The sequence below is a fragment of the Nicotiana attenuata genome, chromosome 1, assembly GCF_001879085.1.
Source record: "Nicotiana attenuata strain UT chromosome 1, NIATTr2, whole genome shotgun sequence".
Taxonomy (NCBI): Eukaryota; Viridiplantae; Streptophyta; class Magnoliopsida; order Solanales; family Solanaceae; genus Nicotiana; species Nicotiana attenuata.
In genome coordinates this window covers 11,322,177-11,348,156 of record NC_031989.1, presented here as the reverse complement: position 1 = coordinate 11,348,156, position 25,980 = coordinate 11,322,177, and positions in this window count along the sequence as shown.

Sequence of the window (25,980 nt, the reverse complement as noted above, 5' to 3'; positions counted from 1 at the left end):
ATCCACATTCAAATTGCGACACATATATTTCACTGGTACAAGAGGTCTTCCAACAAACAACAAAAGGATCACACAAACTTCAGAACACTCTACAGGAGGTAACCTACCTGCTTCGCCTCAAACTAGCATCTCTTCATACCCTTCCACCATCATAGACATCACGCAATCACTAAATCTTCCTGAGTCTGAACTCATATCGTAACATGAAATCTACTCCACTCCCCCAACTAAATAACATGAAAAGATCCTTCACGCACCCCTAACTCGGGGCTATACATCCAATCAAGATGGAAATCGAACACCAAATAATTCTTTCTACCTTCAAGCGGAGCCTTCACATCTTATTCAAATCATATGAACACATCTCGCAGTCACATCATACTCATCACATAGCCATCAGTCATCACTTCCACTAATAGGGACACTACCGAACATATAAATCCAGAAGCACGTGCCCACACAATCAACACCTCAGTGCTCAGGCTACAAGCAGAATCCGGCCTCAAGTCCTCCAGACTTGCCTAAAATCAACATATAGGAACCACATCTCGCCCCTCAATCAGGGAATCACAAGCTGTTGATGCACCGCTAATTCCGAGCGCTCATGCGCGCATCCGAACGCGTGGAAGGAATTCAAGAGTTACACTTCAAGCTGAATCAAGGACACACGATAAGAATTCAAGAATGTGGGATTTCCTAAAGGTTCTGCAGCCTCTCAAAGATAAGTACAGACGTCTCCGTACCGATCCGCGAAACTCTACTAAACCTGCTCATGACTCGTGAGACCTATGTAACCTAGGCTCTGATACCAACTTGTCACGACCCTAAAGCCGACCCGGTCGTGATGGCGCATATCGTGAAACTAGGCCAGCCGACACAAATCCCAAATCAAACCAGTATTACATAAAAGTCATTTTCAAGCTTTTAAGTTTACAAAATCTCATAACACAAGCCTAAATAACCAGTGCGGAAGAAAATAACACAAGCCTGACATCGGGGTGTCACAAGTCACGAGCATCTACTAAGGTCTGAATACAACAAAGAGTTTGAAAATATACTAAAAATAATTTAAAGAGGATAAGAGGGAGAAAAGCAGGGTTGCGAACGCCGGCAGCTACCTTGCTAACTCCGATGAACCTGCCACTGAGTAATCAACACCCGCAACCAGGTTCAGAAATACCTGAATCTGCACACAAGGTGCTGGGAGTAATGTGAGTACGCCAACTCAGTAAGTAATAAAAGTAAATGAAAGCTGAGCAGTAAGAAAGCACATAATTCCACATCATAACACTACAACAAATACAGTACATTGCTCAAAAATAGTACAGAAACCATTTTTCTCGTAAAACAACTCAGTTTAAGTAAAAACCTTTCCTTTTAAAACATCTTCCTATAGTTTCAACCGAGTGATGAAAACAGTGAGAAAAAAAGATAGAAACGTAAATAGCCCCTCGGGCAAAACATGTACCATCAACCGCCCCTCGGGCAAAATATCAACAGAACCAGCTCTTCGGGCATAATATAAACAGAACCAGCTCCTCGGGCAAAATATCAACAGAACCAGCCCCTCGGGCAAAATATCAACAGAACCAGACCCTCGGGCCAAATATCAATAGAACTAGCCCCTCGGGCTAAATATCAACAGAACCAACCCCTCGGGCTACCTCATAATCACTCGTAATCAGGCCTTCTGGCAACAACATGAATCAACAACAGCCCCTCGGGCATTATCACATCGCTCACACTGGGTACCCGCGCTCACTGGGGTGTACAGACTCCAGATGGGCTCCTACAACCTAAGCGCTATAACAAGCCATCTCGTGGCATAAATCAGTCAGGCCCTCGGCCTCATAATAACAAGTCACCTCGTGGCATAAATCAATCAGGCCCTCGGCCTCACAATATCATGAATCAGTAACAACTTGCTGCGGCGTGCAGCCCGATCCCATAATATCCTCACAACACATTCCCTCGGCCTCACTTAGTCAGAACTCACTCAAGCCCCTCACGCTAGTAGTAACATAGGTACTCGGCTCAAAATATTATTTATAAAATCGAAAGGAGTAAATAAAACCCGAGTTATGAAATCAATGAAAGCATAGCATGACTGAGTGTAAATATTACCAAAAACAGTGAGGAAACAGTAGTAAAAAAAAGCCCCTAAGGGTCCAAACAGTCGGCACAAGTCCCAAACACGACATTTAGCCCCAAACATAGTAATATTTTCCATAACACAATAATATTAAACAGATTTCAATCAAATAACGACTTAATAGTCGTACGGGACGGACCAAGTCACAATCCCCAACGGTGCACGACCCCATGCTCGTCATCTAGCGTTTGCGTCACCTCAAAATAGCACAACAATGTGAAATCCGGGATTTCATACCCTCAGGACAACATTTACAATCATTACTTACCTCAATCCGGTCCAAACTCTAGCCCACAATGCCCTTGCCTCTCGAATCAGAATCAGGACATCAAAATAGGCTAAAGGAACAAAGTCCATGCGAAAATAATCAAATTTACTCTGAAATCCCGAAATTGGCCAAACCCGACCCCCGGGCCTACGTCTCGAAATTCGACAAAAATAACATCAATAGAATCCTTATCCTCCCACGAGTTCATACATACCAAATATACCAAAATAAAACCATAAATGACCCCTCAAATCCCTAGTTTAAGGTATCCAATTTCCAAGCCCTAAACCCCCAATCTGGCTACTAATTTCCATAGATTTCAAGCTTAAACAGGTAAAAACCAACATAGAAACAAGTTTAGGGTCCAAAAACCTTACCTCCACGAAACCCTCTTGAATTCCCTCTTCAATTTGCTCTCCCAAGCTCATACCCGTATGAAAAATGGTGAAAAACCACTCAAAAATTTGTTCTTCCCCAGCTAAACCGCTTCTGCGGTCAAAATCTCGCACCTGCAGACCCGCACCTGCGATCCTTGGTGCGCATCTTCGGAATCCACTTAACTGCTCAAGGACCACACCTGCGATCTATATCTCGCACTTGCGCCTTCGCAGGTGCGCTCAAACACCAGCATCTGCGGTTCCAACTCCTCTCGCCAGTTCGGCATCTGCAACCCTCCTTGCACTTCTGCGGGCCCGCACCTGCGGTCCCCAAGCCGTAGGTTATAGTATCGGGATTCAACTTAGAAATTTACTATGGTCCTTGCCAAAGGAGAGGGAGCTTCATGAATGGTTGATCTGAGGAATGGTTATGACTTTCTGCGTGTTTAATTCATCATTGGCAGTATACGAAAGTGTTGGAATGAGGCTTTATTTGATAAGATGTTTATTATCGATATTCGGTTGTTTCGAGCAACTGTTGTGATTAGCAGTTATCGCTTTGAGTGTTTGAGTTATGTGGTATATCGTGTAATTGCATCTGAGGTTGCAGGTATGGTTTGTTACAGCTTGTTCGGACTTATTCAAAGTATAGATGTAAGATTCGGATCGTATAGATGATTACGGAAGAGGAAATTTGGTTCTAAGGTTTATGGGCTTGGTTGGATTGCAGAATTTTAGGTCATTCGGACAAGGTTCGATAGACTTTTTGAACGAAAGCGGAATTTGGATGTTTTGGAAACCTTAGGCTTGAATCCGATGGTGTTTTGACGATTCGATGTTGTTTTGAGTGTTCCGAAGATTGGTATAAGTTTGAATAGTGGTATATGACTTGTTCGTACTGTTGGTTGAGGTCCCGGGGGCCTCGGGGTGATTTCGGATGGTTGACAGGAGGTTGAGAGTTAGAGTTATTGCAGCTGAAGCTGCTGAATTTGTTGTCATAACCGCACCTGCGGATTGGGGACCGCAGGTGCGGGACTGCAGAAGCAGAAGAGTAGGCGCAGATGCAGAAATGGGCGAGAGGAGCTGAAGGCGCAGGTACGGAAGGTTGATCGCACCTGCGAGACCGCAGGTGCGGGAGGATATGTGCAGGTGCGGCTTAGGGAACTTAAGTGGAAACCGCAGAAGCAGTTGTTTGGCCGCAGAAGCGGTGCCACAGGTGCGGTAAAGGGACTGCAGGTGCGAAAACCCTGGGTCAGAAAGTATATAAACCCTCCTTCGCGAAAATTGAGTTGTTCTTCACCATTTTTATTCGGGTTTGAACTTGAGGGAGAAAATTGAAGAGGGATTTCAAGGGGATTTCGTGGAGGTAAGGTTTTTGGACCCTAAACTTGTTTCTATGATGGTTTCTAACTGATTAGGCTTGAAATTTATGAAAATTAGTGGTTAAAAATTGAAGAACTAGGGCTTGAAATTGGAGACCTTTGATAAAGGATTTGAGGGGTCATTTGTGGTCGGATTTTGGTATATTTGATATGTACAAACTCGTGAGAATGTAAGGGTTATATTGATGTGATTTTTATCGGGTTCCGAGACGTGGGTCCGGGGGTCGGGTTTGGCCAATTTCGGGATTTGTGTTGTAATTTGATTATTTTCGCATGGGCTTCATTCCCTTAGAATATATTGATGTTTTTGGATAGATTCGACGCGAGTTGAGGCCGAGTTGAGAGGCAAGAGGCATCACGGAGTAGTATTTCACCCGGTTTGAGGTAAGTAATGATTGTTAATGTTGTCCTGAGGGTATGAAACCCCGAATTTCACATCGTTGTACTACTTTGAGGTGACACACACGCTAGATGACGAGCGTGGGGTCGTGCACTGTTGGGAATTGTGACTTGGTGCGTCTCGTGCGACGGTTAAGTCGCGTATTTGATTGAAAAATTATTTGATATCATTGTGTTTTGAAAAATATTACTATGTTTTGGGCTGAATGCCAAATTTGGGCCTTGTGCCAACTATATGGACCCATAGGGGCTTTTTACTACTGTTTCCTCACTATTTTGGTTAATATCTACACTTAGTCATGCTACGTTTTACTGATTTCATAACTCAGTCTCTATTACTCTGCTTTTATGCATAAAATGATATTTTGGGCTGAGCACCCTATTTTACTGATAGCCCGAGTGGCTTGTGAGGTTGATGACTGAGAGGGATCGAGGGTCTGATTGTGAGGTTGATGACTGAGAGAGGCCGAGGGCCTGTGGTGAGGATTGTATATTTATGGATCGGGCTGCACGCCGCAGCGATATTATATATTTATGGATCGGGCTGCACGCTGCAGCGATATTATATATTTATAGATCGGGCTACACGCCGCAGCGATGTTATATAGATATTGCATCGGGCTGCACGCCGCAACGATATAGCGCTTGGACTGTAGGAGCCCCTCCGGAGTCTGTACACCCCCAGTGAGCGCAGTCGACTATATATATCGATCGGGATGCACGCCGCGACGATATATGGATCGGGCTGCACGCCGTAGCGGTTATTATAAGGTACCTATTGAGCATGAGTGCTGAGTGTGAGCGCTGACTGATGAGAGTTGAGTCTCGAGTGACTGAGAGGCTTGCCCGAGGGGCTATATATGTATGAGTGATGCTTTGCCCGGGGGGCTTGTTTTTATGAAATTACTGTTTTCACTCCTCCTCAAAGAGAGTCTCTATTGAATATGTTGATTAAATTACCGATTTCACGCATCTTTATACTGAGCCTCTATTGAAAATGTTAAATAAATGTTTTGAACAACTTTCCTTGAAACTGGATTTTTACGAGATGTTCGATATTTAATCACTGATTTGGCTTTGTTATTTCCTTTGGGACTTTTTCTGTTATGAGATGTATATGCTTTATGTTTGCCCGAGGGGTTGTATATGAACTACGTTTTGCCCGAAGGGCCGATTATGATTTTCATCGTTTTCACTATGAACTACATTGAACCTCTACTGAAACTGTTACAAAGACATTTTTCAAAGGATTTTTACTGAAATCGGAGTTCAATGAGATGATTTGATTTGTATCCTGTTTTGGAAACATACTGTACCCACTGTGGTGCTATGACGTGGTTTACGTGATTTCTTACTGCTCATTCATTATTTACTTTTATTACTTACTGAGTTGGCGTACTCACGTTACTCCCTGCACCTTGTGTGCAGATCCAAGTGCTCGAGCATCAGAGTGAGAGCTTCCAGCACTCTCAGAGTCGTATCCGGAGGTCGTAAGGTAGCTGCACGGCGTTCGGAGCCCTGCCTTCCTCCTTCCTATCTTAGTATTTTGTTATGTCTAGACGTATTATGTATTATTCAGACATTTTTGGGTTGCACTTTGAGGCTCATGACTAGTGACACCGGATTCGGGCTGTGTTAGGATATTTTGTACTGATTTTCCACTTATTTCTGATAGTTTATATATTTCATATGAAGAATTTGAGACTTAATCAGTTTAGAAAAATTATTTTATTCGATGTGGTAAATATTGGTTTGGCTTGCCTAGTACTGTGATAGGCGCCATCACGACCGGGGTATTTGGGGTCGTGACAACTTGTCATGACCCGAGTTTGCCCTCCGTGAACTGTCGTAACGGCACCTAGTCTCTTCGACAAGGTAAGCCTAACAAATTGCACAAAAGGAACGAAATACGAAAACAAAGGAAAACTGAAGATAAAACGAAATAAAACGTTTAAGATGCCGCTTGGCATAAACCAATACATGTTCTCAAAAATCGAATCAACTCCCAAAACACGAAATCTCATGAAATCACAAGTTGAGAAAAGTTTACATAAGGTTCTAACTCCAGAATGTCTAATCAATAGAAAGTACATGAGATCTAAAGCTAATAGAGGGAATAGAGAGAGACTCCTCGGTCTGCGGACGCGGCAGATATACCTCAAAGTCTTTGGAGATCGCCTCGCCTCGCTAACGGTATGGCTGAGCCGATGAACCTGGATCTGCACACATAAAACATGTGCAAGAAAGGGCATGTGTACACCACGGCGGTACTAGTAAGTGCCAAGCCTAACCTCGGTCGAGTAGTGACGAGGAAGGTCAGGGCCCTACCGGTCATATATATATATATATATTATGTATATCAAGATACAAAACAGTAAGAAGCAACACAGATAATAAAGATAAAAACAACTGCAACGGAGAGAAAAATCACGGAAAAGAATGTAACTCAACACAGAGATAGCAACCGGGGATCTCCCAGGATATCGTCCTGTAGTCCCCAAATGTAAATATCCAGTGGATCTCCCGGGTGTCGTCCCATAGTCCAACTCATAGTGCGCAGGGAATCTACCGGAATACCAATCCATAGTCCCAAATGTAAATATCCAGTACAGGGGGAATCTACCGGGTGCTGTCCCGTAGTTCCAATGTAAATGTGCAGGGGGGATCTACCGGAATACCAATCCGTAGTCCCAAATAAACAGGCAAGGGGGATCTACCGGGATATCGCCCGTAGTCCCAAAGTAAACACACAGCAGCAACGCGAAGAATATTCAATTCAATCCAATTTCATACCAAGGAAAAATAGGTATTTCTAACCTTGCATGCTGCACAGAATTCAAATAAAGCAATTAAGTCACTTAGACATACTTCCCTAAACTAACAGTAGGTTTAAAATTGCAAGTAGTGTACAACGAGGGAGAAAACACAATTTTAGTTACTTAATGAAAATAAGATTTTCAACAATTAGCACATGTACGCACTCGTCACCTCACGTACAAGGCATTTCATATATCTACAATACCAAGCCCTAAGGGGAGTTCCCCCACACAAGGTTAGGCAAGCCACTTACCTCAAACCAGCTCAATCAACTCGATATCACGTTCTTGTCACGAGTACCCGACTCCAAATGGCCCAAATCTATTCAAATTAATTGCATAATGTAAATATAACTTAAGTAGCTAATTCAACTTAATTCGAAGCTAACACGCGAAATTAGAAAAATCGCCCAAAAAGCCCCCCGGGCCCACGTCTCGGAATCAGATAAAATTCGCAAAAATAGAATCCTTACACTCTCACGAGTTCATACATACCAAATACATAAAAATCGGACCACAAACAACCCCTCAAATCCCTAATTCCAAGTCTCCAATTTCAAATCCTAAACCCCCAAATTTTAACCCTTATTTTCCATAAAATTCTTCTAAATCAGTAGAATAATACCATATAAATGAGTTTGGGTTCCAAAAATTTTACCTACTCGAAGCTCCCTTGAATCCTCTCTCAAAAACCTCCCAAAAAGCTAAATTCTCGGATAAAAATGGTGAAAGAATAGGCTGAAATCGCGACAGAACCTTATATAGGTTCTGGCCCAGGGTTTCCGCACCTGCGGCCTTGACCTCGCACCTACGGACCCACACCTGCGGTCCCAGGTGCGCATCTGCGAAAAACCACTTAATGCACTAGGCCGTACCTGCGCTTCACTTACCGCACCTGCGGTCTCGCAGGTGCACTCCAGCTCTCGCACCTGCGATTTCTGAACTCCAAGCGCCTAGCCGCATCTGCGGCTACTCCCTCGCTTCTGCGATCACGCACCTGCAGTCCCCAATCCGCAGGTGCGGTTATGAAAGAAGTTCAGCAGCTGAAGCTACTTCAACAATTTCCCAAATCCTTCCGTCAACCTTCCGAAATCATCCCGAGGCCCCCGGGACCCCAACTAAAAATACGAACAAGTCATATACCACTATTCAAACTTGTACCAACCCTCGGAACACTCAAAACAACACCGGAATACCATATACCACTATTCAAACATGTACCAACCCTCGGAACACTCAAAACAACGCCGGAATACCAAATCACCCTCGGATTCAAGCCTAAGGATTCCAAAACTTCCAATTTCCGCTTTTGATCAAAAAGTCTATCAAACCTCGTCCGAATTACCTGAAATTTTGCACACACGTCCCAAATAACACGACGGACCTACTCCAACTTCCGAAATTCCATTCCAACCCCGATATCAAAATCTCCCTATCGAATCGGAAACTTTAAAAATTCGACTTTCGGCATTTCAAGCTTAATTAAGCTACGAACCTCCAATACACAATCCGAACATGTCCCTAAGCCCGAAATCCCCCAACAGAGCTAACGGAATCGATGAAATTCCATTCTGAGGCTGTCTTTACACTGCTCCGACTGCGGTCCAAATTTTAAAGTTTAAGCGCTCATTTAGGGATTAAGTGTCCCAAAACACTCCGAAACTCAAGACGAATCCTCCCGACTGTTGATACGCAATTTTTCCCTAAATATTTTTTATACCCAAAATACTTTCAGAATAACATATATGTGCATATATGAGCACACACAAGAGTTTTGGTACTTTACTAAATTTTTAATGATTTTTAAAACTAATTTATTGCCTATTTTTATACCATAAAATCCAATAATTATTCCCAAAGTTATCATTTTGGTGGACAACCTATTTTTTATTCTCATATTTACACAAAAATATGGCTAACATGATTTTTGCATATTTTTTACAAATTTATTTAGTATTTTTTAAAATTTAATTGCTCATAATTGCAATATTAGCCCCTTTTAAGATTTAATTGTAATTATATTTATAAAATTGGCCCTAGAATTTTTAATTTGATAATTATGTATTATTAATCATTTTAGCACGTTTGATTTACTTCCAGAAATTATTTTGCTATTTTTTATAAATTAAACAAGGGAAAAGTGGCTATTTAAAAGTTAGCCCTTTTTGCATTTCAATTTTAGCCGGAATTGGGCCCCAATCTCAGCCCCAAATTGAACCCAATTCCCTAACCCAATTTCCTAATCCACCCGACCCAACACCCAATCACCCGATTCGGCCCGTGTCCCTTTTAATCTGAGCCGTTGATCATTTTGATCAACGGCCCAGGCTCCCCCTTACCATTTTTAATTCTAAACGACCCCCCAAAACCTCCCCATTTTCTCAAAGACCGCCGCCTCTAATCCCTCGTCTCTCTCAAACGCTCTCACCCACCTGAAACCCTAATAGCCGCCTACCCCCTCTTCGACCTCAAATCACCGGAATCCATGGCTAATCTAACCATGGAGGACCTCTACTCACCACCTACTGCTCCCACACGCCTACTCAGTGAAGATTCGAGGCTAGACCTCAAGGGTCTTCATCCAAACCTTGGTCGATTCGAGATTCTTTGGCCGTTTCCGGCCTTGCTCCGGCATATCTTGGCCTCTTGAGCCTGGATTCGACCTTATCAACTCAGATCCGTTATCGTGACTTCCAAGCCTTTCTCGTCCTTTAGGGTTCTCAGAATCCCTAGCCTATTCGAGGTTCCTTTTCATTTATTCTTTTAGATCTGTGCTAGATCTACGCTGTTGGTAACATTTTAGAGGTTTTCCCCAAATTTTCTTTTTCAAAACTGTTCAAATCAATTTTAGGGTTTTCTGAAAATGGATCCTAAAATGTTTTCTGATTCTTTTACTCTCCCTTATGTGTGTTTATGCTCATTGTTTTATTTCCTATTCTGTTCGAGGCTGTTCTCTTATTTCTTACCGGATTTCTACAGAGATTCTTTTACATTCTGTGTTCACATGCTAGCCTAGGTTGTTGACTTACTTTTTGCTATATGTGTTCAGGCTCATGCTTTAATTTTGTTTCTAAAGTTCCGCTGATCATGTTCTTGCCTACCTTTGTCTTAACGCTCGTGGTTTTCTCTTGTTTCGGTTTGTGCATGTCTGCATATCTCTGTGACCTTTTATGACATTCTAGAACTTGCATGTCAGGAATCTTGGTTTCTTTTGAGGTTTCTGAATGTTTCTTCTAAGGTTATCTGCTATGTGTTTTGTCTGGTTCTCATCTCTAAATTGGTTTAACCTCGCATGCGTAATGTTTGTGCGCTCTTTATACACGCTGAATGTCCCTCTAAAATAACCATAGATCCGGGACTAATTTCAGACTTCTTTGTGTAAGCATGATTGATTCTTTCCTTGTTTTATTTGAAAACTCTTTTTAACCTTTCGATTCCCCTATTTCTGACTTGGTTCAGGGGCAATTTTGAATCCCCGATTCCCTGATTTACTACGTACCAATTGATTTACTTTATCCTTGCCTTATTTACTTGACCGTGTATTTCAAATTTTTTTTCCTTAATTAAAACCCCTATGTATTTACCCCTTATTTGTATGCTATGCACAATATGCTTACTTGATCTCCTTCCTTAAAAAAAAAACTCTTGCCCTTTACCGTTCAAATTTGAATTCCTCAATTAAAGGGATTTTCCGCTACTGATTGATTCTAATTGATACATGGTTATTTTCTTACCTTGTTCCCTGCCTGATTTCAAACTATAAATACTCTCCTCCCTTCTCTTTGAACACACACGAACACAGAACGCAATCTGAGTTCACAAATCACTCTCACTTAAAAACTCTCTCTCTTTTACTTGTGCTGCTGTGGACTTTGTTTACTCTACTTTCTCCTGCACTCTTTTGCTTCTCTACTGGTATGTCTCAGTTAGTTTACATGTCTCCACCACAATGTGTTTACTTCTGCCCACTTCTGTCCAATTCTTTTAGTTGACATTTGTTTCTAGCATATTGTAACATGTTCCCCCTTTCCTTTGTAATTCAGTATTTAAATTATGTATGCATCCTGTCAGTTGCTTGTCATGAATTTGATACTTTATGAATCCCAAACCCTCATACCCCTTTATATGTGAGTTATGGTTCAGGGCATGACAACACTCTAATATTGTTGTCCATGATTCTGGATTGGATTCTTTGAATCCCAAACTCAATCAGTTCCCATTCCCTTTCCCCCTTTATGTGTTTTTGAGCTTTAGACTTGGGTCTGGCAGTGTCCTAATCACTGTCCAGACTCTGTTCTGACCTTCAAGGGTCTGCTATTAATGTGTTTGACCAAGCAGGTGATCAGGGGTGTGCCAGCCTACTTTGTGGCTAGGTATGACCACAACCTGTCATGGCTCCCCAATCTCCCTTTCACTTTGCACTTACTCTTAGCTATTAAGTTCTGCCCCCCTCTTGCAAGCCATGCTTTGGGACCCCCTGAGCTCCCTCTGAACTTGGATGCCTGAGAGCTGGCTCTTTCACACTGCACTGTTTCTATTCTAATGGTATCTTGGGTGTAAGCAATGCCGGGAATCCGTGAGATTCCTTGGAACTTTGAAATACCCTGGGTAAAGAGAAGGCTTTGGAAATCTGGATCCCGGGAATGGCTCAATCGCATATTATTAGACATTAAGGTTGAATTAGGCTGCTCGGATCTAGCTGTTAGCCTCTGATGTATTTTTTCTACATTCTGTAATAACTTGTATAAACTTGGGGAGTATAGTAAAGCGATGTGGGAGGGGTCTTTACTTTTCTTGCATCAAAAAGGGTGAAAAGTCATGATCTTAGGACTTTATATTTTAACCATCTAGAGATACTGCCTAATGGAACTGTTTTAATCACATTGAAAGCATGTCTATAGGACTTAACACTCACTTTCTGCAATTACGCATATAGAAATCCTACCTATAGGAGTTAATTTTCTGCAAATCTATAGATGCCATGCCTATAGGATGTGCATACGCATGACATTAGGCAAACTTTAGGATTAATAAACAAGCATCCGTCCACAAGTTTATTAACAAGTTCGGTAATCAATAACTTGTAGATATCATGTCCATAGGAGCTTCTTTTGAATCAAACTCGCTTAGCCTGTCTAACAGCAGTAGCAATTGATTGGCCGTTTCTTATACGCCTAAGTCAGTACATGTTTTCCAAAACGTAGTCTCTAATAAAACTTGTTTCAAATCAGTGTATACTTTTCCCTAAAATCTATTTCTTTAACTGGCATATCTTTTCTGAAACTCCTTCTTTCTAATATTCTGCCTAAACGTGTTTTCCAACTCAATTCCTATCTTTTGAACTCGTCGTTTTAAATCAGTTCCGCAACTCACTCTTTTCTTTAGATAACTCTGTCCCTTCTGGAATTTTCAAAACTTTTCCTTTTTTGTGTTTAACCACAATTAGGCAGTTTGTTTTCCCTTTTGAACTAGTTTCTAAATGTCTGCAGCATACCCTTTTTCTTCAAGACTCTTCTGCATGATCATCTTCTAATATCAGTACTTTCTTAAATGAACTCGCGACTAAGTCAGTGCCTTAATCTCTGATAACTGTATCCGAGTTACCTAATGCAGACTTTCTGTCCAAATATATGTGTTGAACCTGTCCGCTCAACTGCTTAATTTTAATCTAAGACCAAATCAGTATTTGTCAAGGCATGCTAAACTATATGATTATTTGATTTCTGGGGTTTATTTGAGCCTTATTTGCTTGTTTGTTCTTCCCTTTATTTGATACTTGTTTTGAATGTCGAGCTATAATTTTATCCTTTAATATCCACAAAGGCCTCCATCCCTTTCTTTCCTTTTAGGATTAGAAGTCCTAATACCCCGGAACTGATAGGATTGGAACGGGTAGTAGCATGCGATAAGTAAACGATACCGTTCCGTGCTTTAATACCTTAACGGGGTGGGAAGGGTAGACATGGAGATGATGATTACACGATAACACTATGTGTACAATTGGGTACCAGTGTTGTGTGAATGATCCATGTAATGTATAAACCTAGGACTCCCCTCTCCTTTTATTAGTTTAACAATTTTTTTTAGAACTTTAAAAGCTGCTGCACTTTCAACTTCTGTTTCTCACACGATTTTTGGTTTGCTTGCACTAATTGCTTGACCTCTTCCCTCTACTTGCACATTTCTTTTACAACTAAACTGCTCCCTTTCTGAATTTCAGCGCTTCTTTTAACCTTTTTGTGCTCCCTGTTATACTTGTTAGTTTATTCGCATTTGCACTTAAAGTCACAATTGTAGCATGGCCGGGAACCACACTAGTGGATCTTGAGGGGTGCCTAACACCTTCCCCTCAAGATAATTTCAAGCCCTTACCCAAAACTCTGGTCTGCATCTTTAATTCTTCTGAAAGTGTCCTAATGCACTATAATCATTAGGTGGCGACTCTCCAAACTCCAAAAGCCCAATTCCCAAACGGGATAAAAGTTGTCTTCCCGAATGTCGTGAACCCGATTCCGCGAGGAAAAGGGGGGCGTCGACAGCATGGCGACTCTGCTGGGGATTCTTTAGGCTTTTACCATTGCATGCTATATGTGACTTTATTGCTTTCTTTTACTGCTTTTGTTTAATGCCTTTATCTGAAACTGACTTGTTTCTTTTGTTTCTTTTTCTTTAATTACTTTCATTTACTGCTTTCCATCAATACCGTTGTAATTTTTGAGCAATTAGTGTAAATATTTATTGTATGAACGTGAAAATACATGTCAATTTGTTTCATTCTTGTAAACTACATCTTCAACATCATATTCCACTCGTGCCAAACAAATACCATAGCAACGCTTATAATGGGTAGTTGCGCTCTTCCAATAGTATCACCCCTTACATTTGGCAAAGGCGTATTTGCGGTAAAACCAGTCGATCAGCGGTGCAGTCGACGGTTCCTTGCCTTTCCCTCTTGAGTTGTCCGCTCAAGGGTACCTGTCTAATACCCTAATAGAATCCTTACTCCGTTTAAACTGTACATTCATCATGGTCAAACCTAGCCGAGTCAGTTATGTTGTCCACATAATGACTCATTAGGATAGCCTTGTCCAAAGTCCACTGGGTTTCCTTGAAACCCAAACGGACACCTCTATGTTTTGTGCATTTATTTGGAGAAATAAATGCTTCTTATGCTAATTGTTGATATTAAATAGTCGAGTCTGGTGGGGGCAAGGGTCTAACCCTTTTGTTTTGCAAAAAATGAGGCATGAGTTCTCCAACTTCGGTATGGTTAGCACGCCCTTACTCTTGCTGACCTGGTGGAGGAATCTCCCATCAAGTGACCAAATCAATGAATGGAAAGAGAGGGTCACCAAGGCTAGCGAAAAGCTGGAATATCTGGAATACAGTCTGCTGGAATTGGAAGGAATAGTAAGAAAAAGAGTTACCGACTGCCAGAACGCTGAGGGAAACGAAGGAGAACGCCTGGCAAAGGCATTTTTACTGGTGAACCTGCATGAACTGGAGGATTTGATCAACGAGAGAATTCAACCTGGGGAAGGTCCTTTTGGGACCAAGTAGTTAGGAGTCTTTTCTTTTGCTTTTTAAAATGTAATAAGGCCAAGGGCCATTAGTGACATTTTTATTTTTCGCTATTTTAGTGTCGTTTTGGGATTCGTCTTATTTTTCATCAATAAAATGAGGCATTTAGCATTATAAGTTCTCCAAATTTATTTGTCGCTAGGCCTACCTCGGGCACAACGAGGCTCTCAAATTAGGCTACGATTTATATTCTTGCACTATGTGTTTAAATACTGCAATGTTTTCTCCTCAAGATCCACACTAACTTGTTACCTTTTTTGTTTTTACTTTTTGTTTTATTCCCCTTCCCCAAAGGTTAGTTCGTGCATTCTGGCATCATCAGCATACTCCACAAGATCCAAGGGCCCTCCACCTCCTCCTCCTCCGAGTCCTGTCCGGGACAAAAACAAAGGCAAAATGGGAGATACAAGCGCCAGAAAGGAGATTGAGATTCCTCAGGGTACCCCGGTTGCTAAGGAAATTACTGCACAACTGGAACAAAAGCTGTTGAAATTTCGAGAAGAACTGGATCAGGTTCGGAATTTGGCAAACATGTCATTTTCCCTCACCGCCCCAGATGTCAACACCCAAAATCCCGCACCTCCACAAAACACCCCGCAACCACAGATACAACCCACTCATACCTGTAACACATGCCATACTCCATATAACACCCCACTACTCATTCCCGAGCCACTGAACACCACAAATGACCATCTCTACAACACTCCCATTTACGTGGATACTGTACCCCACTACGCCCAACCCATCTCAAATGCACCTGAGTCTGATGAAAAGGACTCCCTCATCAGGAACATAGCGGCAGAGCTCAAGAAATTAAACAGCCGAGTTCAGGGCGTAGAAGGTAACAAAGGCATTGAAGGATTGAATTACGAGGACTTGTGCATTCAACCAGATGTTGAACTTCTGGAGGAGTACAAACCTCCCAAGTTCGAAATGTTTGATGGAACAAGAGATCCCAGAGTCCACCTGAGGACCTATTGCTATAAGCTAGTGGGGGTCGGAAGAGATGAGAAGATCCGTATGAAGCTCTTCATGAGGAGCTTAAAGGGAGATGCACTATCTTGGTACATTAATCAAGACCCTAAGAAATGGACGAGTTGGGTAGGTATGGCATCGGACTTCATGGATAGATTCCAGTTTAATATAGAGAACGCACCAGATGTATTCTACATATAGAATTTGAAGAAGAAACCCACCGAAACATTTCGCGAGTATGCTACTCGTTGGAGGTCAGAAACTGCAAAGGTCAGGCCGGCCCTAGAAGAAGAGCAAATGAATAGATTCTTTGTCCGCGCTCAAGATCCCCAATATTACGAGAGGTTGATGTTGATCGAGGGTCAAAAGTTCTCTGATATCATCAAACTCGGAGAAAGAATCGAAGAGGGCATCAAGAATGGTATAGTTACAAATCTTGAAGCATTGCAAGCCACCAATAAGGCTTTACAAACTGGTGGCGCGTCCAAGAAGAAAGATGTAAGTGCCGTGATGGTCGCACAGGGAGCCAAATCACCACCAAAATACCACACTTACCCATCGCCTCCACTTACATATCAGCCCATCCCAAATTACCAAGCACCCACACCCTCTTATCCACCTCCCGTTTACCAATCCTCTCCACCTCTCACATATCAACCCACCTCACCCAGATATTCTCAACCAGCACTTGTTTACCAAGCTTATCAATCACCACCCACCCGTCAAAATTTTCTGAGACCCAAACCAAATTTTGACCGTAAACCTCCCAGACAATACACAGCCATCGCAGAACCAATTGACCAGTTATATGAAAGACTTAAAGTTGCTGGTTACGTCACTCCTATCCCAGCTAAAGCTCCAGAAAATCCTTCCTAGTGGGTCAACCCCAACAAGACCTGTGCGTATCACTTCGGCATGAAGGGACACACCCTTGACGAGTACCGTTCATTGAAAGATAAGATTCAGATCCTGATCGACAATAAGGTCATTGTAGCAAAGGAGCCCGCTCCTAATGTTCGTAACAACCCCCTGCCTGACCACAAGGGTGGAGACATTCATATGATCGAGATCGAGGATGATTGGGACCCCAAAGGATCAATAGGTTTGATTGCTAAAGGGGATGAACCAAAGAAGCCAGCGGTTACCCTTAACCCAATTGTTGTGCAGAATCAGCCCTCCATGGACGACGAAGTAAATATGTCTATACCTCTTGAATTTGAAGCGCCTCCCTCTGCAAAGGCGCCCGGACCAATCGAGGTTGAATTTGGAGTTCTAAAGGCACCTATACCCTTTGAAGTTGTTGTGTTACCACCAAGGGTGCCTATTCCGGTGGCAATGACTGACATAACACCATTCCACTCAAATGCCATACCATGGGATTACACTGCCGAAGCTAGGAGGAAAGGAAAAACAAAGACAGGAGAAATGATTGCCGCACAAGGAATGACTAGAACAGGGAGGGTCTACACCCCAGAGCACCTAGCCAAATCCGGTAAGCAAGCCCCGGGATGTCCCATTGAGATATGACCCGATGATCTTTGGAGGAAAATACAGGCTAAGGAGTACTCAGTCGCTGAACAACTGAACAAAACACCAGCACAAATATCTATTCTGGCTCTTCTGCAGAGTTCAGACGCTCACAAGAATGCCTTAATGAAGATACTAAGCGAAGCCTATGTGCCCAACAATATAACCGGGGGTGAAATGGCGAATATGGTGGGGCAAGTGTTGGAGAGCCATAAAATAACCTTCCACGAAGACGAGTTGCCGCCAGAAGGTTTGAGCCACAACAAAGCACTGCACATCACCGTGCAATGTGAAGATTATTTCATCACTAGAGTCCTGATTGATGGAGGATCAAGCCTCAACATCTGTCCGCTGATAACTCTCAGAACCTTGGGAAAAAGCCTGCATGAGATCAAAGATGGGGCTATCAATGTCAAAGCCTTCGATGGATCCCAGAGATCTACTATTGGAGAAATCAGCCTATGCTTGCAAATGGGGCCAACATGGTTCGACGTCGACTTCCAAGTGATAGACGTCCCGGCATCCTACAACTTGCTGTTGGGACGCCCCTGGATCCACGCTGCCGGAGCCGTAGCATCAACCCTGCATCAGGCGATAAAGTTTGAATGGAACCACCAAGAGGTGATCATTCATGGCGATGGTAGTAACCCCATATATTGTCGCCAGACTATCCCAATGATTGGGGGCAGAAGGAGAATGGGCGGAGAGACATACCACCACATCGAAAGGGTCAACGCTGTAGACAAAGACAAGTGGTGGGATAACAAGATCGAAAGTATCCTGAATTGGTGCGGGTACGAGCCTGGAAAGGGACTTGGTAAAATCTTCAGGGGATCACTAAGCCCATCAAACTGAAGAAGCATGGCACTACCCTTGGCTTAGGGTATGGTTATACTTGGAAGGAATTCCAGAACTGGTCACCACCATGGCGCGGCCCCTACTATCCATTAGAGTTTCCGATACCTAGCCTGAAGCAGACCTTCCAGCCAGCAGATACTATATATGGGTCAGAAGAAGATGAAACATTGGCAGCCATGAAGAATTTGTTCCTGGAGGATGGTGACATGGACTGCTGTGTTCTTTTTGAGGAGGAAGGGGAGGAAGGCCCTTCCGTACAAGCTGTAAGCAGGGGAAACCGCCTCAGCAACTGGTCATCTAGGACCGTCAGAGCCCGGAGGCTTTCGGGGTAGCAAGGCTAAACAAAAGCAGCATGCATCGCATTTTACTTTACTAGTTGATTTTCTTCCAAAATTGTCTTTAATTTCGAAAAGAGCTCCGATGTTTCAAACAGCTTTGAATTTAATCAAAGCATTTCAGTTTATCATATATATCTCGCTTATTATTTTCTCTATCATTTACTCTATTTTATACAGCATTACTATTACTTATCTTGACGATGAACCAACGACTGTGACTTGCAACGAAACAACGCAACAAAAGGACATAGACTCAGAAGAAGATGAAATACCTGAAGAGGTCGTCAGAGAGGTTGAGAATTTTGAGAATAGACCTAAGTCCAACCTGGAAGAAACTGAGGTCATTAATTTGGGAGATATAGAGAACGTCAAAGAAACTCGCATCAGTGTTCACGTGTCGCCATCAGAAAGGGAAAAGTATACGGAATTTTTAAAAGAATATGAGGACATATTCGCCTGGTTGTATGATGATATGACTGGTCTCAGCACGGCCATTGTAGCTCACAAACTGCCAACAGATCCAGCCTGTCCGCCGGTAAAGCAGAAGCTCAGGAAATTCAAGCCCGACATGAGTTTGAAAATCAAAGAAGAGGTTGCTAAGCAAGTCAAAGCTAAGGTTCTCAAGGTGGTAGAGTATCCGACATGGTTTTCCAACATCGTGCCGGTACCAAAGAAGGACGGGAAGGTTAGAATCTGTGTCGACTAACGGGATCTCAACCGGGCCAGTCCCAAAGAAGACTTCCCCTTGCCAAACATACACATTCTTATCGACAACTGCGCCAAGCATGAGCTGCAGTCTTTTGTTGATTGTTTCGCCGGATATCATCAGATATGGATGGACGAGGAAGATGCAGAGAAAACGGCTTTCATCACGCCGTGGGGAATGTATTGTTACAAAATGATGCCATTTGGGTTGAAGAATGTTGGCGCCACCTATATGAGAGCCATGACTACTATCTTTCACGACATTATACACAAGGAGATCGAGGTATATGTGGACGACGTCATCATCAAATCCAAGAAAGCCACTGATCATATGGAAGATCTGAGAAAGTTCTTCAATAGACTGAGAAGGTACAATCTGAAATTGAATCCCGCCAAGTGTGCATTCGGGGTTCCTGCTGGAAATTACTGGGTTTCATCATTTGAACTACGCCTGACCTGATTCCCATTTAAGAGGGGATACGTAGGCAGCCCTATGGGTTCAGTAACAATTTAATAAAAATTTCATGTCCCCCTATTATTGGAACTGGGGCAGAATTTTGAGGAGGGCCCTCAAAATTCCGAAGTCAGTCTTCAGCCGCTCATCGCCAGGGATGTCAGCCCAGTGAACTGGGGCAGAACTTTGAGGAGGACCCTCAAAATTCCGAAGTTGATTTTTCATCCGTTCAGCGCAGCCGTCAGAAGTGCCAGCCCAGTAAATTAGGGCAGAATTTTGAGGAGGACCCTCAAAATTCCGGAACAAGAAAGGTTGCAATGCTTTGAACCACGTCGCAGTCGTTGGTTCATTTAAACAAAACCATTTTCTACTTACGTTATATTTGTTAAATCATGCATAACTACTGCTGTTTAGTGACGCTACCCCAATGATGCACGACGACGGAAGCCACGGTGAGCGAACTAACCTTTCCCCTTTACAAAACTCACGATTTCTCTTTGGATGCAGGCACTCGTCAGGTATATTTACGTACGCATATTCCTCAAAGACGCAACTTCTCAGAATCATCACTCATCCGTAATTATTATCCACACACAACCTCCTTGACAGTCACGGCATCGTGATCAGCAATCAGCTAAGAAATCTCACTACTATTCGTCCTTTTATTTTCTTGCATTGCATAAGGCTACCTTTCTTCCTTCCGAGACTAAGCGTTGTCTCCATATGCATTATCTGCATAAGGCTATCTTTCTGCCTTCTGAGACTAAGCATTGTCTCCATCTGCTTCATCTGCATAAGGCTATCTTTTTTGCCTTCCGAGACTAAACGTTGTCTCCATCTGCATTTCCTGCATTGCATAAGGCTACTTTTCTGCCTTCCGAGACTAAACATTGTCTCCATCTGCATTTCCTGCATTGCATAAGGCTACTTTTCTGCCTTCCGAGACTAAACATTGTCTCCATCTGCATTTCCTGCATTGCATAAGGCTACTTTTCTGCCTTCCGAGACTAAACGTTGTCTCCATCTGCATTTCCTGCATTGCATAAGGCTACTTTTCTGCCTTCCGAGACTAAGCATTGTCTCCATCTGCATTTCCTGCATTGCATAAGGCTACCTTTCTACCTTTCGAGACTAAGCGTTGTCTCCATTTTCATTTCCTGCATTGCAAAAGGCTACCTTTCTGTCTTCCGAGACCAAGCGTTGTCTCCATCCTGCATTATCCGCATAAGGCTATCTTTCGGCCTTCCGAGGTTAAGCTCTACCTCCACTTGCATGGTTGAAATACCGCCACCTTATCTTTCCTGCATGGCTGAAATATCGCCACTTTATTTCCCTTGCATGGCTGAAATATCGCAACCTTTTACTTACGTCCTGTAATCGGCTGAAATATCGCCATTTACATTTTTGTATCAGCTGAAATATCGCCAAACATTATTTAAATTCTACATCGGCTGAAAGATCGCCAGATCATATTTAAAATCTCCGTCATCTATGCCTATGTTTTCGGTCGGCTGAAATATCGCCATTTACATTCTTTTTGTATCGGCTGAAATATCGCCAAACTTTATTTAAATTCTCTATTGGTTGAAATATCACCATTTACACTTTTTGCATCGGCTGAAATATCGCCAGACTATTATTTAAATTCTCCATCGGCTGGAACATCGCCTGTTTATTTAAATTTCTGTCGTCTGAAATATCGCCATTTACATTTCTTTGCATCGGCTGAAATACCGCCAAATCTTGCATCTCATGGGCTGAAATATCGCCAAACTGTTCAAAGGCATCATCGTTCGGAGGCATCATCCTCATAGCCCGAGAACACCATGCCATGGCTCGAGGACCCCACTTTATATCCTGCACATCATTATTCAAAGGCATCATGGTTCGGAGACACCATCATCATGGCCCGAGAACGTCATCTCATAGCCTGCGAATCCCTTAATTTTGCGTTTCATGGCCCAGGACATCATGGTCTAAGGACGTCATCCTAACCGTCCGAGGACAGCATTCATGATCCAATGGGAACTTGCATCACGTTTATGTTTATGCACGATATACGCCTATATTGCATTTGCAGGTACCCCAGCTAGCAAACGGCCGTCTCAGTAGGAGTGATCCCGCTCCGGTTCCCGCAGCCTATCCGACTCCAAACACCCTTTCCAAACCTAAGCATCGCGTCCGTTCCTTTTCGAATCTCCATCGACATACTCCATCAATGGTTCCTGAACTACGTACGGCCTGATTCTTGTAAAACCAGATCTCGGTCAAAGCTCTTTCCAATCGCCGATCCGGTCAAAATTGGCCATCTTGTCTTTACCCGACAACTCTTTCATCCTCCTCAGGTAAAGAGGGGCAGCTGTTGATACCCAATTTTTCCCTATGTATTTTTTCTTACCCAAAATACTTCCAAAATAGCATATTTGTGCATATATAAGCACACCCATGAGTTTTGATATTTTTTGATGATTTTTAAACCAATTTATTGCCTATTTTTATACCATAAAATTCAATAATTATTCCCAAAATTTGCCATTTTGGTGAACGATTTATTTTATTCTCATATTTACATCAAAACATAGCTAACATGATTTTTGCATATTTTTTAGAAAATTCATTTGGTATTTTTAAAACTAAATTGCATATAATTGCAATACTAGCCTCTTTAAAGATTCAATTGTAATTATATTTATAAAATTGACTCCAGTATTTTTAATTTGATAATTATGTATCATTAATCATTTTATCACATTTGATTTATTTCCAGAAATTATTTTGCTATTTTTTATAAATTAAAACAAGGGAAAAGTGGCTATTTAAGAGTTAGCCCTTTGCATTTCAATTTTAGCCCGAAATTAACCTCAATCTTAAGCCCAAATCAGACCCAAAATTCCCTACCCAATTTCTTAATTAACCCGACCCACGGCCCGTTTATTTTTACCCGCCCGACTCCCTTTTGATCCATCATTTCCTCCTTACCATTTTAATTCCCAAACGACCCTAACTCTATCCCCATTCTCCAAATCTGCCGCCTCTGGTTCCTCTCGTCTCTCTCGAACCCTCTCAACCTCTAAACCCTAATATCCACCTACCTCCAGAATCCATGGCTAATCTAGCCATGGACAACCTCTACCCACCATCTCCTGCTCTCACACACTTGCTCATTGAAGATTCGAGGCTAGACCGCGAAGGTCTTCATCCAGACCCTGGCCGGTTCGAGTTTCTTGGGTTGTTTTCGGCTTTGCTCCGGCGTATCTCAGCCTCTCGGGCCTGGATTCGACTTTGCTAGCTCAGAACCATTCTCGAGACTTCCAAGTCTTCTCGTCCTTTTGGGTTCTCAGAAACCCTAGCCTAATCGAGGTTCCTTTTTCGCTTATTCGTCTAGATCTATGCTGTGTGTGCCATTTTAGAGTTTTTCTCCAATTTTCCCTTTTCAAAACTGTTCGAATCCTATTTTTAGGGTTTTCTGAAAATGGTTTCTAAATGCATCTGATTCATTTTATGTGTGTTCATGCTAGTTGTTTTATTCCTTGTTATATTCAAGCCTGCTCTTGTGTTTCTTACTGGATCTTTTACGGAGATTCTTCTACCTCTTTTGTTCACATGTTAGCCTAGGTTATTGACTCGCTTTTGCTTATGTGTTTAAGCTCATGCTTTGACTTTGTTTCTGAGTTCTGTTGATCATGCTCTTGCCTACCTTCGTCTTAAAACTCGTAATTTCCTCTTACTTCTGTTTGTGCATATCTGCCTATCTCTGTGACTTTGAACGATTCCCTCACCTCCGACTCCATGTGAAACCCTAAGATTTGGGATGTTTTCTTTTCTTTGAAGTGAAAGACACTAGGGTTTCACTCTGAAGCCCTAGGTTTACAGACTCATGACGAGTCTGTAATCGAACTTGTAAACTTATTTGCCTATGATTATGGAAAAAACTCTCATTGTTCTTCTTTGTTTTGAACAACATGCTTATATATAAGCTTCCCTTTCAAAGTTTTATTTTCGAAATTTCTTTAATCATGCTAAGAAATTCGTCACTAATTTCTCTTGATTGAACCTCTTTTACCTTACTGATGTTTTCCTTAAATAATTGATCCTGTATCTTCTGTGATTTTATACCAACGTTTGAATTATTTACTTCCTTAATTATCTCAGTCTNTCCTTAAATAATTGATCCTGTATCTTCTGTGATTTTGTACCAACGTTTGAATTATTTACTTCCTTAATTATCTCAGTCTCTTTGTGATTTACAACTGGAGTCGAGATCCTTTGACTGATTTTTAAACTTATACCTTATTCTTACTACTGTGCCCTCTTTCCTTAAATATCCAATTGTGTATGTGACCTTATTTGTGCACCATATGGTCTCTTTACCTTAATTTAGCCTTAATAAACTGATTCTCTCTTCCTTCTTAGTCGTCTGAACTAGACCCTTTATTAAAGGAGTCTGTCTACCCTAATTGATACTAATTTGATTAGTTTCTATGTTTATACCTTTGTGCCTGCCTCACCTGTTTTTAAAACTATATAAAGGGCTCAGCCCTCCCCTTTTCAAAGGGGCAGTAACAACTAGTAAGTAACAATCAAGTAATAATAGGCAATATGCTTTCTACTCCCTTCTTCTCTCAAATACACAGACCAGTTCTGTGTACTTCTCCTCTTTGCTTTTTGAAATACCCTTTAAGCTCTCCTTGAATCTTCAAGTGTTCTGCTGAAAACCTGAGTTGTTTCTGCTGCTTGCTTGTTGTGGTTACTCTGCTATTCTCTTACTTTGCAACTGGTATGTCCATCTTAATTTAAATACTGCTCCTCCACTATGTGTTTCACATCCTAGTTCTCTTATGTTTTTCTTTATTGTTTTTCTGCAACTTTGTCATTATTGTTCCTATGTGAATCCCCTTACCCTTTACCCTTTGTATGTGAGTTATGGTTCAGGGCATAACAGCACTCCAATTTGCTGTCTATGATCCTGAACTGGATTCTTTGAATCCCAAACTCAATCAATGCCCATTCCCTTTCCCCCTTTTATGTGTCTGAGCCCTGGACTGGGGTCTGATAGTGTCCCAATCACTATCTAGACTTTGGTCTGACCTTCAAAAGGTCTGCTCCTAACTTGTTCAACCAAACAAGTGGTCAGGGGTGTGCCAGCCTACTTTGTAGCTAGGTATGACCACCACCTATCATGGCTCCCCAATTCCCCTTTCACTTTGCACTTACTCTTAGCTATAAGTTATGCCCCTCTCTTGCAAGCCATGCTTTGGGACCCCCTGACCTCCCTCTGAACTTGGATGCATGAGAGCTGGCTCTTCCAAACTGCACTATTCTAATTCTGATAGTATCCTGGGTGTAAGCAATGCCTGAAATCCCTGAGATTCCTTGGAAATTTGAAACACCTTGGATAAAGAGAAGGCTTTGGAAATCTGGATCCCGGAAGTGGCTCAGTCGCATGTTATTAGACATTAAGGTTGAATTAGTCTACTCGGATCTAGCTGTTAGCTTTCGATATATCTTTTAATTTCCAGTTTGATTCATTGGATTGTAATAATTTTGTATGAAACTCAGGGAGTATAGTAAAAGGGTGTGGGAGGGGTCTTTACTTTTCTTGTATCCAAAGGGTAGAAATCATGAGTTAGGATTTTTATTCAAACTAGAAGTCCTGCCTATAGGGTCTTTAATACTGATTCAATCACATAGAGACCATGCCTATAGGATTTAACGCTTAACTTTGCCGCAAAATCACCTAGAAAGCATGTCTATAGGATTTAACATTCATGTTCTGTAATGACACATATAGAGATCATGTCTATAGGCTCTTGCATTTCTGCATATACAAATGTCATTAGGCAAACCGTTTATAGGCTTAATAACAAAGTTGCATATAGACATCATGTGTATAAGACTCCTATTAATGTCATGAAAGGGTGTTAAAATCGGTAAGCGTATAGAAAGCATGCCTATAGGAAACCTCGCCTTTAATAGCATCATTCGTTCTTAAGCAGTATCGATTGCTGGAACTAGTGTCTTTACTAAAACTGGTAATTTTTTACTTTTGAAACCCGCTAAAATTGGTAAACCTTTTTCCTATAACCAATCTGCACTCCCCCGAAACTCGTAAACCTTTTAATCAGTCTACATCTTTTCTGAAACA